Source organism: Rattus norvegicus, chromosome X (assembly GCF_021556685.1).
Source record: "Rattus norvegicus strain SHRSP/BbbUtx chromosome X, alternate assembly SHRSP_T2T, whole genome shotgun sequence".
Taxonomy (NCBI): domain Eukaryota; kingdom Metazoa; phylum Chordata; class Mammalia; order Rodentia; family Muridae; genus Rattus; species Rattus norvegicus.
Genome location: NC_141554.1, coordinates 144,052,280 through 144,072,507, shown reverse-complemented (window position 1 = coordinate 144,072,507; position 20,228 = coordinate 144,052,280). Strand labels below are relative to the sequence as shown.

The window sequence follows — 20,228 nt, the reverse complement described above, 5'->3', positions numbered from 1 at the left end:
GTCATCTCCTAGTGCCCTGCCTAGGCTCTTCTCTCATCAGTGTGCAGAAATAGACATGTCCTCTGCTTCTAGACTCAGTTTATGACATTCAAAAAAAGTTCATGAAGGGGTCATTGGATGAATATGTATTCAAATAGTGTTTCTCCTCCCTTCCTTCTTCCCTCCATCCCTTTCTTTCTTCCTTCCTTCCTTTCTACACCAGCCTGTAGCAGCACGATTTTTCTCTGCCCTACCCTCTCATTCTCCCCTCACTTCCTGAGTCACACCATGTGCCTTGTCACAGCAACAGCACAGGTACTCTCCCTAAAGTGAGGCTCTGGTATGGACCAGTTGCCATTTTCCACAGCCTGTTCTGTAGCGAGGAACTCCTAGAAGTAAGGCTGCTTTACCCACATTCATGAGTCAAAATTAAACCTGCCACTGTCCTACTCTAGCTCTTCAAACCCCAGCAGGGGTACTTGTGTGAAGTCAGAATTCCTCTCACACTAGCTGAGCCAATGTGATATTCCCATTACTCTGGCTGTCCTAATCTTGTACTGTGTTGCACGTCTACAAAAATTGTGCTTCAAGATATACACGGTAGTACACAGTGTTCTCAGCTACTCCATAGGCTGAGACAGGAGGATGTGAGATCCAGGCCAATCTGGGTTATATAGAGACCATCCCTCTAAAAGTAAAAGGAGCCCGGGATAAAGTTGGGGGATAGAACAGTTGCCTAGTTTGTGCTCCTTGGGTCTATTGAGGGAAGAGATGGGTGTGAAGGGATACTGAGCACTTCTCTGCTTTGGGGAAGGGGGTGGGGGGATGTCTCAGTGGGACACTCTACAGCTCACAGAACATGAGAGTTTCATCCCAAGAGTAGGAGAGGAAAGCAGTCTACTAAATAGCTAGTCCTTGACTCTAGCATTCCCATTAGGGTTTTGGCAAAGGCCCTAGGCAGCCCAGGCACTGGTAACCCTGGAATTGGGTGGCAGCAGCATGCGCAGTGTAACTGCAGCCCTTATACCTCGGCTTTTGCTCCTTCCCTGGCTACTGGGGTGCTGAGACTGCTGCCACCACCGCCACCACCACTGCCGCTGCTGCTGTTGCTGCTGCTGCTGCTCTGCCCTGCGCCGCTGTCACTTCCAGTTCCTACTTCTGCGATCCAGGTCCGGGTCATAGCTTCCCCTCTGCTGGCCCGGTCTCTCAAGGCTGCTTTCCCTCCCGGGTTCTGGCTCTGGGCAGCAGAGCTGGGTCTGGAGGAACCCTGGGTCCAGGCTCCCACTGGCCACCCACTCCCCTCCTGTGGCCACCCTGCCGGGGCACGCCTCCCGCAGCCCTTGTTCTGTGCTCTAGAGAGAGAACTTGAGGGCAAGAATCTGACTTCCCTCTTTATTAAAATAAATACATAAATAAATACATAAATACATAAAAATCCCTTGCCTGGGGAGCTTGGAGGCACAGAAAGGAGTTTGGAGACGGGCTCCCCCTTCTCACGCGTCCAGGAGCAAAGTTGCAGCCGCCCCTCCCCGCCGGCCATACCAGCGGGCTCTCCAGTTTCGCCCTGGTGGCAGCCGCTCGGGGCAGGGTCCCAGCTCCATCTGGGGACAGCGCTTCCCGCAGCCTTGGCACGGGCTGGCGGCGCTCGGCAGCCCCGTGACTCTGAAGGGCGAGCCACTTCCGAGGAGGAGGCTGGAGGGAACGAGCAGCAGGAGGACAATCAAGCCAAGCCAGGTGACCTGCCTGGGGGGCAAGGGGTCAGGGGGAGGGGAACTACAAGGGCCTGATGCTTGGGGGCTGGTGGAGCCAAAGGAGGAGCCGCCCTTCTTCCAGGATTGACCGCCTTGGTCTGCAGCCTGAGCCGCCAGTCTGTTCTTTGCCAGGGCCTCTCCTTGGTGCCGAGTCTGCGTACCCAGAGCGGGGGCGGGGGCCAGGGCTCAGGGTGAGGACGCGCCAAACTTAAGGGCGGCTGTCCAGCTTCGGCCGCAAGGTTTGTAGCAGACTGGATTCTGTCTTCTCCCCTCCCGCGAACCTGAACAAGAAGTCAACGGTACTGTTTCTGATATTAATTTGATGCTCTCCCAAGCTGGAGCAATCCTTGCATTGGGGAATGTTTGACACAAGTCTGTCATAGGAGTCCTTTTCGGATAGACTCTGCCTGGTATTCAGTGTGGTTGTAGTTGATTTAGAGTCTTCATTTTCTATTCATTGAAGGACCCAACAGGTATTCCAGCTATTTCATTTCTTAGCTCTGGAGTAGAGAACCCTCGAGTTTATCTCTGTCTCCTCAAATATATTTCTTCTCAATACCTTATATTTTTAGTTTGGGTTTGTTATTGTATTTGAATGTAGGAGTGACTCATATACCCCCCTCCTTTTCTTAATGTGTAGTGGGAGTAAAAATATACTAAAAGAATATACTTTGCTTTGAAACTATATGTTTTTTTCATTAAATGCTTCCCATAAACCAAAAAGCCACATCGAACAGGATAAATTTTGGTAGACGTTTAAGTTTTTAAGGTATTGAATTTTAAGCTAAGATTCTAAGGTCCAGGCTGCTTTTCTAACTTGTATTTGCCTGGAAAAATCCAGTTTGTCCTTGAACTTCCTATCTTAATTTTGACATTGACCATGGTAAGAGGATCTCTGATGACATCATTTGCTCCAGCCACAGTTCAGCGTTCCACCACTGAGAGAACCTCTGTCCAAAACTGTAAGGCCTGGACCTGCCCTTGGACTTGAGCAGATTTCTCTTAAGCAAAATATTATGCTACATTGCCAGGCAATGCTGCAGTCCCTTCTTACATAAGCAAGCTCCAGGCCTGTGTGGTGCAGGGTATGCGTGGAGCAGCAGTTAAAACGAGAGAGGGGCTGCTTCCGTGTGACTCTCTGAGGGATGGCTCAAGTCTTGAATACAGGAAATTGGCAGCTAGAAATCTCACCTTGTGCGTCTTTGCTTCTTAATTTACTTTTCATTTCTTTTCCTTCTTCCTTTCCTCCTCCTCCTCCTCCTTCTTCCTCCTTCTCCTCCCACTCCTCCCCTCCCTCCTCCTCCCCCTCTCCCTCCTCTTCTTTTGGAACACTTTCCACTTAACCCAAACTCCAACTCACTGTGTCTGAGAGCAGGCATTTCTTCCAATGATCAAAGAAATAGAAAAGTTTGGTTGTGCAGAGTCGCTTCTAGTGGTGGAGCCAAAGAGCAAACTGGGAGCTAACTCGGCGCTCCTGCTTGGGACCCAGGTTTTGTTTGTTTTCTCTAAAAGGTGATACTTTGTACAAAAGGGTTTCATTCAAAACCTTGTGTGCATGGCCCGTGGCCTCTGAACTGTTTGTAGTCGCTCTCCTTTGGCCTCTTCTGCTCACATAGCCTCTGTTCTGTAGTTAGGGGTGAGGTCAGGGTTTGGTGCTTTTGTTCACCCCTCTGGTCTACCATCTTTCCCATCATCTTCAGGAACAGCAAGGGATGGCTAGAGGTAGCCACCAAGACCTAGAAATTTCCACTACTTATTTGACACCATTAATAGAGTATTAATTACTTCAGTCTCTAGAAATTTATGCAGGGGGCAAAATGAGAGGGCATATGTTTGGTTCATTCACTGCAACATGTGCATCACTGTTCTGAGGGGCTTAGATGCAAAGGTGAAAACGTAATTGAATACCAGCTCTCCAGCACCTTCTATGTTCTAGACCTTGGGATGGATGTTTTAAGTATATTATCCCATTTAATTCTCACAATAACCTTGAGAGGCAGGTGGCATTGCACCCATTCCACAATGGTGGAAACTGAGGTTTAGGCAAGATCCATACTAGTACCATACCCTGGCAGTGCAAAGCAGACACAGAGTAGTCAGCTAGACCTCATTTCCTGCCATGAGCCATGTTGTGGCCACCAGGGAGTCACTGATAGCGTACAGAAACATCGGAATCCTTGGTTTTCAGACATGACTACACATTAGAAATATTTGGGGTGCTTTTAAAACCACAAGTATTAGAGTCTCATTGACTAGAGAGCCTGACTTAATTGTTCTATAGTGAGACTTTTGCATTGGTATTTTTTAAATGTTTAAGTCAGTTTAGTAACATTACTTTTTAAAAATTGAAAATATCCTAAATGTTTATGTTGACAAATCCCTGCAAATGGATACACCCGATATACTTTTCATTTGGATTAAGGAACAGGACATTATTAAAGCTGTTACTTGAGAGCTTTTTGTTGAGTGCCTTTTGTGCTTTCTCAGTCAGGGTTGCTTCTCAAGAATCAATGACTCCTAAGACAACAGAGTGTTGTGGGGGGTTGCCTGTTTTGGTAAATGAGTTGGATAGTAAAGTGTGTGCTTGTTTTCATAAACTACATGCACTAAGCATAATATTTGAATAACTAGCATGTTGTAGGTACTGTTTTATTTTTTATTGCTAATTAGTGTTCCATAGTATAGATATGCCATATGCCAAACTTTGATTTTTCTATTTACTCATTGATGGACATTTAGAGTGTATTTCCAGAGGGGTGTGTGTGTGTGTGTGTGTGTGTGTGTGTGTGTGTGTTGTTGTTGTTGTTGTTGTTGTTGTTGTTTCAATGAACAATTTTGCTATGAATATCTTTGTGGGTATCTCCTGAAGAACATTTCTGTTGAACTTATGTATAGCAATAAAGTCACTAGGTCATAAAGTATGTATATACGTGGCTTTATGAAGTACCTCCAGAAAGGTCACTAAAGGACACAGCATTAAGAATATGTGCTTTGAAAACTATGCAAGTGCTTCTGGTGTACATCTAGGGTTGAGAAGCACTTCTCTAGTTTATTCACATCGTAGCAATGTAGACATTCCAAGCATTTGCTGAGACCATGATGAAAGACATACTAAACAGTGTAGTGGCACAAGCCTATAATCTCAGCACTTGGGAGGCTGGAGCATAAGGGTTGTCGGGTTGGAGGGAAGCCTGAGCTACATCAAGTTTTAGGCAAGACTGGGCTACAGAGAGGGAGAGGGAATTGCTGTATTAGGTAATTTATACCCATTTCACTATAATCCTTTACACAGATTATTTTAGATTTTTTTCTGTTGTTGTAATTATTACTGTGTGTACATATATGTGTACATGCACAAATGCCATAGCACATGTATGGAGGTTTGAGGATGACTGTCAGGACTCAGTGGTTATGTTTTAGTATATCTGTAGGCTTGTCTTAGAAGTCCTTAAAGGTGGAGACCAAAGATTCTTCAACCTTATAACGCTAGTCCTTGGGATGGGGCAAAGTTCAGAGCACTAAGATTCAGTCCATAATTGGTAGAAAGGCTGAATATTCAGAGACCTTAGTTAAGGAGGGGATCCAATATTGCATCGAGTCTTACGTGTTTTGATCTTAGGACATTGTCTTTGCTCCCACTCAGAAGCAAGTTAGTTTACTTATCTGAGCATGTGAGCATTAAGGGTAACCTGGCTGATCACCCCAAACCGATTAGAAGGAGTAGATGAGGCATAATGAGGAAATGTATGTGGAAGCACTTTGCAAACTGGGACACAGTGTCTGAATAGAAATCTGGGATAAAGGGAAAAGAGGGGCTACTGCAGATTTGACATGATGCAGATGGCGTGTGTGTGTGTGTGTGTGTGTGTGTGTGTGTGTGTATGTGTGTGTGTGTGTGTGTGTGTGTGTGTGTGTGTGTGTGTGTGTGTGTATACAGTACAGTAGCACAGTGGGTAAGAGCTTCAGCTCAACTTTGAACTTTTTGAACTTGGGTTCAAAAAGCCTGGGTTGGATACTTATTATCTATAGCCAGTCTTGAATGTGGTAATGATACAGAGGAGCACTGATGAGGTATATGGTACCCATAGTGTTAGTTAGTGTCAAACAGCACTAAAAGCAGTTTGCATAGTGCCTGGCACCAAGTATTGATTCAATGAATGCTAGCTCCTTTCCTCTGCCATATCTCTCCTCTCCTCTCCTCTCCTCTCTTTTTCTCTTCTTTTCTTTCTTTCCAGTGGGGTCTTCCATAAGCCAGATTTCCCTCAAATTCTTTACATGGTAGAGGACGGACCTTGAACTTCCAACCCTCTTGCCTCTATCTCCTGGGTGCTGGGATTACAGGTACATGCCACCAGGCCTGGTTTATGTAATTCTGGGGATTGTGCCCAGGGCTTTGTGCACTCAAGGAAAGTATGCTACAAAATGAGCTCTACTCCAGCCCTGAAAGCTCTTTTCTAACTGGAACTTTGATGTCTTCTAGTAGACTTATTGATAAATGGATCTGCATTATAAAGACAGCAGCTCCCTTGGTTTAGTTATGTTGAGGAGTAATCCTATTTGATAAGTGAGCCAGATAATCTCTTGCAATCTTAACATTTTAACAAATTAGATATAGAGCAAGGATAGACTATAAGGGTTCTCCCAGTCTTCTCTGTGTTTATATTTGCTATGCTGGGAAGTTAGGCATGGATGAAACTGAAACTAGAAAGCAAACCCATCCAGCCATGTTATGTCCCACTTCCATGTTCTATTTGGTAGAGACTGCCTGGTTTGGGAAAACTGTTTAGATATTAAAGCCAAAGGCAAAAGTCTCACATTATTTGCAATACTTAACACATGCCTTTTTCAGAAAGCAAAACAAAGTCAAATGTGTCTGGGCTTTTTAGATGAAGAGTGCTGGCAAGGTTGGCTTGGGTTCCACAATTAACTGCAAAAATGAACCCGCTCAGCATTGTGAGCGCCTGAAGAGTCAGCCTTTCCCCCCGAAATTGAAATTCTCCCCAAAGTCAGTCCCTGCAATGTGTTTAAAGTAATTGAAATAGCAATTTGCTTTGGGAGACTATAAACCGTTCATATTTTATTGATACTGTAGGTCATCGTAACCCATCGAACACAGATAGGAATTAGTAACTGTAGTTTCAGACAATCATACAAGTTTTAAGAATGGCTTCTTGCAACAGTTCTCATTCTTTCTCTACCCTATAGTTTCGTGTGTGTGTGTGTGTGTGTGTGTGTGTGTGTGTGTGTGTGTGTGCGCGCGTGTGTATTTATATATATGGTCTAGAGTGGACTGCAAACCAGGCTTGCCTCAAACTCATAGAAATCTACCTGCCTCTGCCTCTCAAGTGCTTGAACTAAAGGTCTGTGCCACTATACCTGGCCAGATTTTTTTTTTAACTGATAAGAACAACTGGTATATGGCTTTCTTTACAGTAAGCCAGGACTAAAAATATGCTTGGGGAATCCAGTTGTAAAGAGGATACTGAACCATTTACTTGTTAACCACTGTAACTTCTTGGATTATCTGACAAGTTTCTTCTTCTTTTTTTTTTTTTTTTTTTGTTTGTTTCTTTTTTTCGGAGCTGGGGACCGAACCCAGGGCCTTGTGCTTCCTAGGCAAGCGCTCTACCACTGAGCTAAATCCCCAACCCACTGTAACTTCTTTAGATGACATTTTATGGTCTAATACTAGAAACAATTTGGATAGATTCTTCTTAGAATTAACTCACGTTAGCTACCCATTTTCTATTCTACACACCAACTAGACAAATATGAGGAAGGAATATTTCACTTTCTTGTGTTTGCCTCCATTGAATGGGGCTTCATTCATGTGTTCCTAAATGAACATGTTTATTGTGCTATTAAAATATTCTGAAAATGTATAATATCTGACCTAGAGAAAGATGCACATTGTTTAGGTTAAATCAAACAAGTCAGTGAATGATCTTTAATTTTTTGCAAGGACTGTAAAACACCCCCTCACCCCTGCACCCTGAAAATAAGTAATAAACCTGTGCGATTGAGCGTAGTCAGAGAGATCAGAATCAATGGCCTCTATTTTTTTTAAATAAAATACGTAATACATAAAAAGGGAGCCCATTGTTTCTGAGTTTAGGGGTATGTACCCACTATCTATGAAAAGGAATGCAGTTTGTTAACGAATTGGATCACTGCAATCTCCCTGACTGGAAATGTAAATTCTCTTTTTAACAATCTCCCTCACACTAATTTGTTTTTTTTTTTTTGTTTTTTTTTTATTAACTTGAGTATTTCTTATATACATTTCGAGTGTTATTCCCTTTCCCGGTTTCCGGGCAAACATCCCCCTCCCCCCAACCCCTTCCTTATGGGTGTTCCCCTCCCAACCCTCCCCCCATTGCCGCCCTCCCCCCATAGACTAGTTCACTGTGGGTTCAGTCTTAGCAGGACCCAGGGCTTCCCCTTCCACTGGTGCTCTTACTAGGATATTCATTGCTACCTATGGGGTCAGAGTCCAGGGTCAGTCCATGTATAGTCTTTAGGTAGTGGCTTAGTCCCTGGAAGCTCTGGTTGCTTGGCATTGTTGTACTTTTGAGGTCTCGAGCCCCTTCAAGCTCTTCCAGTTCTTTCTCTGATTCCTTCAATAGGGGACCTATTCTCAGTTCAGTGGTTTGCTGCTGGCATTCGCCTCTATATTTGCTGTATTCTGGCTGTGTCTCTCAGGAGCGATCTACATCCGGCTCCTGTCGGTCTGCACTTCTTTGCTTCATCCATCTTGTCTAATTGGGTGGCTGTATATGTATGGGCCACATGTGGGGCAGGCTCTGAATGGGTGTTCCTTCAGTCTCTGTTTTAATCTTTGCTTCTCCCTTCCCTGCCAAGGGTATTCTTTTTCCTCATTTAAAGAAGGAGTGAAGCATTCACATTTTGATCATCCGTCTTGAGTTTCGTTTGTTCTAGGGATCTAGGGTAATTCAAGCATTTGGGCTAATAGCCACTTATCAATGAGTGCATACCATGTATGTCTTTCTGTGATTGGGTTAGCTCACTCAGGATGATATTTTCCAGTTCCAACCATTTGCCTACAAATTTCATAAACTCGTTGTTTTTGATAGCTGAGTAATATTCCATTGTGTAGATGTACCACATTTTCTGTATCCATTCCTCTGTTGAAGGGCATCTGGGTTCTTTCCAGCTTCTGGCTATTATAAATAAGGCTGCGATGAACATAGTGGAGCACGTGTCTCTTTTATATGTTGAGGCATCTTTTGGGTATATGCCCAAGAGAGGTATAGCTGGATCATCAGGCAGTTCAATGTCCAATTTTCTGAGGAACCTCCAGACTGATTTCCAGAATGGTTTTACCAGTCTGCAATCCCACCAACAATGGAGGAGTGTTCCTCTTTCTCCACATCCTCGCCAGCATCTGCTGTCATCTGAGTTTTTGATCTTAGCCAATCGCACTGGTGTGAGGTGAAATCTCAGGGTTGTTTTGATTTGCATTTCCCTTATGACTAAAGATGTTGAACATTTCTTTAGGTGTTTCTCAGCCATTCGGCATTCCTCAGCTGTGAATTCTTTGTTTAGCTTTGAACCCCATTTTTTAATAGGGTTATTTGTTTCCCTACGGTCTAACTTCTTGAGTTCTTTGTATATTTTGGAAATAAGGCCTCTATCTGTTGTAGGATTGGTAAAGATCTTTTCCCAATCTGTTGGTTGCCGTTTTGTCCTAACCACAGTGTCCTTTGCCTTACAGAAGCTTTGCAGTTTTATGAGATCCCATTTGTCGATTCTTGATCTTAGAGCATAAGCCATTGGTGTTTTGTTCAGGAAATTTTTTCCAGTGCCCATGTGTTCCAGATGCTTCCCTAGTTTTTCTTCTATTAGTTTGAGTGTGTCTGGTTTGATGTGGAGGTCCTTGATCCACTTGGACTTAAGCTTTGTACAGGGTGATAAGGATGGATCGATCTGCATTCTTCTACATGTTGCCCTCCAGTTGAACCAGCACCATTTGCTGAAAATGCTATCTTTTTTCCATTGGATGGTTTTGGCTCCTTTGTCAAAAATCAAGTGACCATAGGTGTGTGGGTTCATTTCTGGGTCTTCAATTCTATTCCATTGGTCTATCTGTCTGTCTCTGTACCAATACCATGCAGTTTTTATCACTATTGCTCTGTAATACTGCTTGAGTTCAGGGATAGTGATTCCCCCTGAAGTCCTTTTATTGTTGAGGATAGCTTTAGCTATCCTGGGTTTTTTGTTATTCCAGATGAATTTGCAAATTGTTCTGTCTAACTCTTTGAAGAATTGGGTTGGTATTTTGATGGGGATTGCATTGAATCTGTAGATTGCTTTTGGTAAAATGGCCATTTTTACCATATTAATCCTGCCAATCCATGAGCATGGGAGATCTTTCCATCTTCTGAGGTCTTCTTCAATTTCTTTCCTCAGTGTCTTGAAGTTCTTATTGTACAGATCTTTTACTTGCTTGGTTAAAGTCACACCGAGGTACTTTATATTATTTGGGTCTATTATGAAGGGTGTCGTTTCCCTAATTTCTTTCTCGGCTTGTTTCTCTTTTGTATAGAGGAAGGCAACTGATTTATTTGAGTTAATTTTATACCCAGCCACTTTGCTGAAGTTGTTTATCAGCTTTAGTAGTTCTCTGGTGGAACTTTTGGGATCACTTAAATATACTATCATGTCATCTGCAAATAGTGATATTTTGACCTCTTCTTTTCCGATCTGTATCCCTTTGATCTCCTTTTGTTGTCTGATTGCTCTGGCTAGAACTTCAAGAACTATATTGAATAAGTAGGGAGAGAGTGGGCAGCCTTGTCTAGTCCCTGATTTTAGTGGGATTGCTTCAAGTTTCTCTCCATTTAGTTTAATGTTAGCAACTGGTTTGCTGTATATGGCTTTTACTATGTTTAGGTATGGGCCTTGAATTCCTAGTCTTTCCAGGACTTTTATCATGAAGGGGTGTTGAATTTTGTCAAATGCTTTCTCAGCATCTAATGAAATGATCATGTGGTTCTGTTCTTTCAGTTTGTTTATATAATGGATCACGTTGATGGTTTTCCGTATATTAAACCATCCCTGCATGCCTGGGATGAAGCCTACTTGATCATGGTGGATGATTGTTTTGATGTGCTCTTGAATTCGGTTTGCCAGAATTTTATTGAGTATTTTTGCGTCGATATTCATAAGGGAAATTGGTCTGAAGTTCTCTTTCTTTGTTGTGTCTTTGTGTGGTTTAGGTATAAGAGTAATTGTGGCTTCGTAGAAGGAATTCGGTAGGGCTCCATCTGTTTCAATTTTGTGGAATAGTTTGGATAATATTGGTATGAGGTCTTCTATGAAGGTTTGATAGAATTCTGCACTAAACCCGTCTGGACCTGGGCTCTTTTTGGTTGGGAGACCTTTAATGACTGCTTCTATTTCCTTAGGAGTTATGGGGTTGTTTAACTGGTTTATCTGTTCCTGATTTAACTTCGATACCTGGTATCTGTCTAGGAAATTGTCCATTTCCTGAAGATTTTCAAATTTTGTTGAATATAGGTTTTTATAGTAAGATCTGATGATTTTTTGAATTTCCTCCGAATCTGTAGTTATGTCTCCCTTTTCATTTCTGATTTTGTTAATTTGGACACACTCTCTGTGTCCTCTCGTTAGTCTGGCTAAGGGTTTATCTATCTTGTTGATTTTCTCAAAGAACCAACTTTTGGTTCTGTTGATTCTTTCTATGGTCCTTTTTGTTTCTACTTGGTTGATTTCAGCTCTGAGTTTGATTATTTCCTGCCTTCTACTCCTCCTGGGTGCATTTGCTTCTTTTTGTTCTAGAGCTTTTAGGTGTGCTGTCAAGCTGCTGACATATGCTCTTTCCTGTTTCTTTCTGCAGGCACTCAGCGCTATGAGTTTTCCTCTTAGCACAGCTTTCATTGTGTCCCATAAGTTTGAGTATGTTGTATCTTCATTTTCATTAAATTCTAAAAAGTTTTTAATTTCTTTCTTTATTTCTTCCTTGACCAGGTTATCATTGAGTAGAGCATTGTTCAATTTCCACGTATATGTGGGCATTCTTCCCTTATTGTTATTGAAGACCAGTTTTAGGCCGTGGTGGTCCGATAGCACGCATGGGATTATTTCTATCTTTCTGTACCTGTTGAGGCCCGTTTTTTGACCAATTATATGGTCAATCTTGGAGAAAGTACCATGAGGAGCTGAGAAGAAGGTATATCCTTTTGCTTTAGGATAGAATGTTCTATAAATATCCGTTAAGTCCATTTGGCTCATGACTTCTCTTAGTCTGTCTACATCACTGTTTAATTTCTGTTTCCATGATCTGTCCATTGATGAGAGTGGGGTGTTGAAATCTCCCACTATTATTGTGTGAGGTGCAATGTGTGTTTTGAGCTTTAGTAAGGTTTCTTTTACATATGTAGGTGCCCTTGTATTTGGGGCATAGATATTTAGGATTGAGAGTTCATCTTGGTTGATTTTTCCTTTGATGAATATGAAGTGTCCTTCCTTATCTTTTTTGATGACTTTTAGTTGGAAATTGATTTTATTTGATATTAGAATGGCTACTCCAGCTTGCTTCTTCTGACCATTTGCTTGGAAAGTTGTTTTCCAGCCTTTCACTCTGAGGTAGTGTCTGTCTTTGTCTCTGAGGTGTGTTTCCTGTAGGCAGCAGAATGCAGGGTCCTCGTTGCGTATCCAGTTTGTTAATCTATGTCTTTTTATTGGGGAGTTGAGGCCATTGATATTGAGAGATATTAAGGAATAGTGATTATTGCTTCCCGTTATATTCATATTTGATGTGAGGTTATGTTTGTGTGCTTTCATTCTCTTTGTTTTGTTGCCAAGACGATTAGTTTCTTGCTTCTTCTAGGGTATAGCTTGCCTCCTTATGTTGGGCTTTACCATTTATTATCCTTTGTAGTGCTGGATTTGTAGAAAGATATTGTGTAAATTTGGTTTTGTCATGGAATATCTTGGTTTCTCCATCAATGTTAATTGAGAGTTTTGCTAGATACAGTAATCTGGGCTGGCATTTGTGTTCTCTTAGGGTCTGTATAACATCAGTCCAGGATCTTCTGGCCTTCATAGTTTCTGGCGAGAAGTCTGGTATGATTCTGATAGGTCTCCCTTTATATGTTACTTGACCTTTTTCCCTTACTGCTTTTAATATTCTTTCTTTATTTTGTGCGTTTGGTGTTTTGACAATTATGTGACGGGAGGTGTTTCTTTTCTGGTCCAATCTATTTGGAGTTCTGTAGGCTTCCTGTATGTCTATGGGTATCTCTTTTTTTAGGTTAGGGAAGTTTTCTTCTATGATTTTGTTGAAGATATTTACTGGTCCTTTGAGCTGGGAGTCTTCACTCTCTTCTATACCTATTATCCTTAGGTTTGATCTTCTCATTGAGTCCTGGATTTCCTGTATGTTTTGGACCAGTAGCTTTTTCCGCTTTACATTATCTTTGACAGTTGAGTCAATGATTTCTATGGAATCTTCTGCTCCTGAGATTCTCTCTTCCATCTCTTGTATTCTGTTGGTGAAGCTTGTATCTACAGCTCCTTGTCTCTTCTTTTGGTTTTCTATATCCAGGGTTGTTTCCATGTGTTCTTTCTTGATTGCTTCTATTTCCATTTTTAATTCCTTCAACTGTTTGATTGTGTTTTCCTGGAATTCTTTCAGGGATTTTTGCGATTCCTCTCTGTAGGCTTTTACTTGTTTATTAATGTTTTCCTGTGCTTCCCTAAGTGTGTTCAGGTCTTTCCTGAAGTCCTCCAGCATCATGATCAAATATGATTTTGAAACTAGATCTTGCTTTTCTGGTGTGTTTGGATATTCCATGTTTGTTTTGGTGGGAGAATTGGGCTCCGATGATGGCATGTAGTCTTGGTTTCTGTTGCTTGGGTTCCTGCGCTTGCCTCTCGCCATCAGATTATCTCTAGTGTTACTTTGTTCTGCTATTTCTGACAGTGGCTAGACTGTCCTATAAGCCTGTGTCAGGAGTGCTGTATACCTGTTTTCCTCTCTTTCAGTCAGTTATGGGGACAGAGTGTTCTGCTTTCGGGCGTGTAGTTTTTCCTCTCTACAGGTCTTCAGCTGTTCCTGTGGGCCTGTGTCTTGAGTTCACCAGGCAGCTTTCTTGCAGCAGAAAATTTGGTCTTACCTGTGGTCCCGAGGCTCAGGTTTGCTCTGGGGTGCTGTCCAGGGGCTCTCTGCAGCGGCAGCAACCAGGAAGACCTGTGCCGCCCCTTCCGGGAGCTTCAGTGCACCAGGGTTCCAGATGGTCTTTGGCTTTTTCCTCTGGCGTCCGAGATGTGTGTGCAGGGAGCAGTCTCTTCTGGTTTCCCAGGCCTGTCTGCCTCTCTGAAGGTTTAGCTCTCCCTCCCACGGGATTTGGGTGCAGAGAACTGTTTATCCGGTCTGTTTCTTTCAGGTTCCGGTGGTGTCTCAGGCAGGGGTCCTGCCGCTCCTGGGCCCTCCCCCACGGGAGCCCAGAGGCCTTATACAGTTTCCTCTTGGGCCAGGGATGTGGGCAGGGGTGAGCAGTGTTGGTGGTCTCTTCCGCTCTGCAGCCTCAGGAGTGCCCACCTGACCAGGCGGTTGGGTCTCTCTCTCACCGGGTCTGGGAGCAGAGAGCTGCTGCGGGCCGGGATCCGCGGGTGTGGGACTTCCGGTAAACACAGAACGTGCCCGGTTCTAGAGAAATTCTGCTTCCGTGTGTCCCAAGCTCACCAGGCAGCTTTCTTGCAGCAGAAAATTTGGTCTTACCTGTGGTCCCGAGGCTCAAGTTCGCTCGTGGGGTGCTGCCCAGGGGCTCTCTGCAGCGGCAGCACTAATTTGGTTTTAATGTTGACTCTGATCCAGACTATTCCTCAGGGCAACTTAGTACAATATGCCTCTTTATTCAAACCATGTAGTCTTGTCCAGCTATCTGCAACTGGAGCTCATTCTAACTTTCTTGCATGCATGCATCCTGCAGCACTCCTTTAGGATCTGGGTGAGAGCTGACGCTGGGTTGACCACACAGCTAAGGTGTGTACCACAATTGGTGATGACATCGGAATTAGTACAAGTCACAAAGGCACCCTGAACTTTTCTGTTGTGCTTGTTTTCTCAAGGCACAGTGTCACACTGTGTGGCCCTTGCTGGATTAGAACTCTATATTTAGCCCAGGGTAGCATTGGACTTAGAGTGATCTTCCTACTTCTCCTTCCCAAGTGCAAGGATTATAGGCAGCATGCTTCTCCCCAGCTGTTTATCTCCTTCAGAAAGAGTCTCACCAGGTAGCCATAGCTGGCCTCCAACTTAGGATCCTCTTGCTTGTGACTCCCCAGCAATACCATTATGATGCCTGGCAGGATCATGATGTGCTTCAAAAAATTATTGTTCACTATTACCCTCCTCCTCTCTGTGTGTGTAAATGTGCTAATGGCACACATGTGGAGGTTAGAGGACTTGAAAGTTTTCAAGACTCAGTTCTTTCCTCCCACCATATGGATTGAGGGATTGAGCTTTTTGAGTTTCAAATGAGAAAAGTGTGAAGGCACCGAGTGGTAGCTTTTTTTTTTATTATTATTAACTTGAGTATTTCTTATATACATTTCGAGTGTTATTCCCTTTCCCGGTATCCGGGCAAACATCCCCCTCCCCCCTCCCCTTCCTTATGGGTGTTCCCCTCCCAACCTTCCCCCCATTGCCGCCCTCCCCCCATAGTCTAGTTCACTGGGGGTTCAGTCTTAGCAGGATCCAGGGCTTCCCCTTCCACTGGTGCTCTTACTAGGATATTCATTGCTACCTATGGGGTCAGAGTCCAGGGTCAGTCCATGTATAGTCTTTAGGTAGTGGCTTAGTCCCTGGAAGCTCTGGTTGCTTGGCATTGTTGTTCATAAGGCCCTTACTTACTAGCATTTTATAAAGCATGATTACCCATCCTGGTCAGAAACAGCCTGATTCAGAGAGTCAGAAAAAATGGATCTTTTCCTATTGATTTTACAATAGAGTTTCATGTAGCTCAGTCTGGCTTCCGACTTTTCTATCATTGTGTAGCTGAAGATGACATTGAACTCTCCTGATTTTCCTGCCTTCCCCTCAAAAGTACTGAGGTTACAGGTGTTCAGTGACATGACCAGGTTAGAGATGTGCCTCTCTGATGATGGCCTTTCGAGTGTGGTGATGACTCCCTAGAGTAGATAGTCACACATCACTTCTGTTTGGCTCCTGACAGAAGATTTACCTTTCTAATTAAGTTCCACTTAGACAAATAGAGTAAAATGCCAGCTTTATTCATTCTTAGGGACTTGAATATTATTAGAGAGATCAGACATGTCAGTTGAGGGATTGAATAGGACAAGAGGGAAAAGAAAGAATTAAGTCAAGGTGAGACAAAATGCAGCAGCTTTCAGAGTGGCAAGTAAAGCCATGATTAAGGACTGCTCTCACTCTAGACACAATAACAAGACATTTTTCTACTCTGCGGAAGTGTTGACTTTATTTTAAGAGGAAGCTTTAAGGTGTCAAGTTCCTAACATCTTTTATGAAGAACTATGCCTGCAAAACAGCCCTAAATACGAAGAAATATTTTCTTTTATAACTTGTGTGTTCTTCAAAACTAGATCTATAGTAAAAGTGAGATTATCCTCTCAATAATTTTAGGGAAATATATGTAAATCAAAGAGATGATATATTTTGCTAACAAAATACATTTATAACCAAACATGGAAGCACATACATCTAAACATGTAAGGAAGTTGAGGTAAGAGGGTCACGAGTTCGAGACCAACTTGTGCTATATAATGGTTTCCAGGTCAATCTTAGGCATACAGCAAGAACCCATCTCTTTTTTTAAAAATATTTATTCATTTATTATATGTACACTGTAGCTGTCTTCAGACACACCAGAAGAGGGCATCGGATCCCATTACAGATGGTTGTGAGCCACCATGTGGTTGCTGGGATTTGAACTCAGGACCTCTGGAAGAGTAGTCAGTGCTCTTAACCACTGAGCCATCTCTCCAGCCCAGCAAGAACCCATCTCAAAATGAACATTTGAGAAGCCTGAAGAGATGGCTCAGTGGTTGAGACTACTGGATATTTTTCCAGAGGACACAAGTTTGATTTCGAGCACTTATGTGACAGGTCACAAATTGTCTAAAACTCCAGTCCAAGGGGATCCAATGATTTTCTGGCCTCTATGCGCACAACACATGCATGTGGTATGCAGATGTACATGCAGTCAGAACACTCACACGTATAAAATTAATTTAACTTTTTATGAAATATACTGCAAACAAACATTTTCTTTGAATTTATTAGTTTTGGGCTTAAAATAAATTACATTTTCCCATTACTTTTCCTCTTTCCAACCCTTTCCATGCACTTTCCTTGTTCTCTCTCAAATTTGAAATTCGAATCCTTTTTCTTTAAGTAGTATTACACACACACACACACACACACACACACACACACACACACACACTCCTAAATATAAATACAGCCTTCTCAGTCTCTCTCTCTCTCTCTCTCTCTCTCTCTCTCTCTCTCTCTGTGTGTGTGTGTGTGTGTGTGTGTGTGTGTGTGTGTGTGTGTGTGTGTTTGTGTGCAATTTCAGGGCTGACCACTTTGGGGACTCTCCCCTAGGGAAGACTATTTCTACCTTTCTTGGTATTCTACGTTGCCTGGAGTTTTATATCTAGGGTTCACGCTTCATGAGATTTTCCCTGTTTCATGTTAGCCTGTCTATTCATGTCATCCTTGTTTAGGTCTTGTTTAGGCATCTATGCTGGCAGATTTCTGTAGATGTAGCTTCTCTGACATTTATAAGAGAGGTGGTAACTTAAACCGTTTGCATTTTCTGAAGGCAGCTGGTGCCTGGGAATGTTATATATTGGTGTACATCTCAATGTGGAATTTAAAAGATTACCTCCAAGGGAAGACAGCAAAATGGAAAGCTTAGTGATGTATACACAGAATGTATATACTTTGGTTCTTTTTTTTTTTTTTTCGGAGCTGGGGACCGAACCCAGGGCCTTGTGCTTCCTAGGCAAGTGCTCTGCCACTGAGCCAAATCCCCAACCCCCTAATACTTTGGAGGTAGAAGCAAGAGGATCAGGAGTTCAAAACCAGTCTCAACTTCATGGGACACTATTTCAAAAAAAAGTAAAAGTACCCCCCCCAATAGGAACTTAATGTAAGTGGTGGTGACTTCTTTGTTTTCTAAAGTTTTTCATCTTTATGTATGTATATGTGTATGTACTTGTTTGTGTAGATGCATGTGTATAAAAAGGTCAGAAGTCAATGTTAGGTGCTTTCCTCAATTATCCTCCCCCTAATTTTTAGAATATTAGTGTTTATATAACTATTCAATACCAAGTGATCAGCCTGAAATCATCATATACATATATACACATTTGCACATATATACATACACAGACTGAGAAGGCTGTACAATTAATATACATGTATCTGTGAATTTATGCCATGTGTATGTAGGTACTCAAGGAGGCAGGGAGAAGGCACCAGAGTCCCTGGAGCTGGAGTTACAGGCATCTATAAGCTTCAGCAAGTGGCCTTGACCATGGAGCAATCTCTCCAGCCCTCTACCTTTTTATTCAGACATGAGCTCCAACTGTGCCTGGAGCCCATCAATTCTGCTAGAATGCCTAGCCAGTAGGCCCAAGGATCACCCATATCTTACTGTCTAGCTGTGTGATTATAGAAGTCTTCTGGTTTTTATGTCAGTGCTGAGGAGCTAAACTCAGGTCTTCACTAATGAAACTATCTCTCCATCCCATTTACTAAATTTCATATAGCATCCCTTTATTATCTTACAAGAAAGTTATAAGCTACTGTATTTCTTGCTGTTCTGTTGCATATGGCTAGGTATCCAAGGTAGTGGTTCCAGAGTCTAGAGGCCAAATGCAAGACAAGTTCAGAAGTAGGGAATTTCACTGGGTAATGGAGAGTAGTGCTTGAAATAAAACTTGTGAATAAGCCAAGATGGAGATCTGGGGTTCGGGTGCTATGTAGCCTTTTATAAAGGAGAAGAATAAATGCAAAAGAGGCAGGATGAAGAAAGAAGAGCCCATGGGGTGCACATTGATAGACTGAGGTAGTAAGAAAGGTTGGATTTGTTTAGTAGGGTCATCTTGAGAATAGTTATGCATGCTACTCCCTGAGAAAGCTGAACATGCTTTCTTGTTTTCTTTGTTGTTATGAATACATATTTAGTTTTTTATTTTATGTGTATGAGTGTTTTGCCTGCATATATGTAGATGCTCCATGTGGGTGCAATGCCCATGGAGACCAAAAGAGCATGTTGGATAACTTCAAACTGGTGTTGGGGACACTTTGTAAACTGTCATGAGAGTGTTGGGAACTGACCCCAGGACCAGTGCAAGAGCATCAAGTGCTTTTAGCCATTGGACCATCATTTTAGTCCCTCGGGGCCACACTCTAGCTCATGATGTCATGCATGTTACTGTGTATCCCAATCAAATGGATCACCCTGTGGTGATCTTCCTGCCCTTTTCTTCTGAGTGCTGGGATTACAAGTTGTAGTTTCCATGCCTGGCTTATGAGTGTGATCCTGCAGGCAGTTTAGGTTGGGTCTTTGTTGGGTTGCCATTCATTGACCTATGGATGCTAATTCAAGCCTGTAACTAATGTCTCTGATACCTGAGGTCCTGAATGCCCAAGTCACAGTGCTTGGATTGCTTCCAAGGTAAAAATGGTGTTTTGAATGAAATGTTATAAAATTGATTGATTAACCAGCTAATAAACTGAATTAATTAATGCCCATTAATTATTGCTTTCTGTGGAAATGAGTTTTTAAAGAAAGTTACACCATGAAGGAAACATGAAGTGCAAGAAGAATTGCTAAATTCGATCTCTAAATAAAAAGCTGGTGGGGATGTAGCTTAGTTGGTAGAGTGATTTCCTAGCATCCAGGAAACCCTAGAGTTTGTTCCCAGAACTGTATAAACCAGCATGGCAATGCATACCTATAATCCCAGCACTGGGGAGATGAAGGAAGGACGGTCAGAATTTCAAGGGTCAGATCTAACATAGTGAGGTCCAGGCCAGCCTGGGCTACATGAAACCTTGTTTATAAAAGAAAGAAAACAATAGTTAATTTTGATGATGAAACATACTTCCCACTCAGATAAGCTACTGTTGGAAGAACTTCGGGTGTGTAGATTAGAGTCTTTCAAATTGAAAGTTACCTCTTCCTTTTTCTGAGGAGTTATTTGACCATATCCTCTGTACATGAATTGAAGCTGTTTTTAGAACATGTGTATGAACAAATGGGTACAGCTTGTATTCTTTGCCATTTTGCTGCTATATATTACAATAAGTAAAATATAGTCCATTTCAGTGAGGCAATGAAAGCCTACAAATCCTTCATGCTTCTGTTCTCTAGAATACTTAGATCATGGTGTTTATGATGGGATTTAATGGGCTGGGGCCATATTTGGTACATAATTCAAAAGATACACAGCAAT

At 42.5% G+C, this 20,228-nt stretch overlaps 1 protein-coding gene across 20 annotated transcripts in view; it reads left to right on the top strand.

Moving 5' to 3' along the window:
- Positions 1-20,228, top strand: part of Arhgef6 (Rac/Cdc42 guanine nucleotide exchange factor 6) — a 118,861-nt gene that overhangs the window by 9,621 nt on the left and 89,012 nt on the right. For 5 of the 20 annotated variants that reach the window (XM_087600371.1, XM_087600368.1, XM_087600365.1 and 2 more), the window contains exon 1: positions 1,656-1,713. The gene's annotated coding sequence lies outside the window, so the exon portion shown is untranslated. 20 annotated transcript variants of the gene reach the window in all.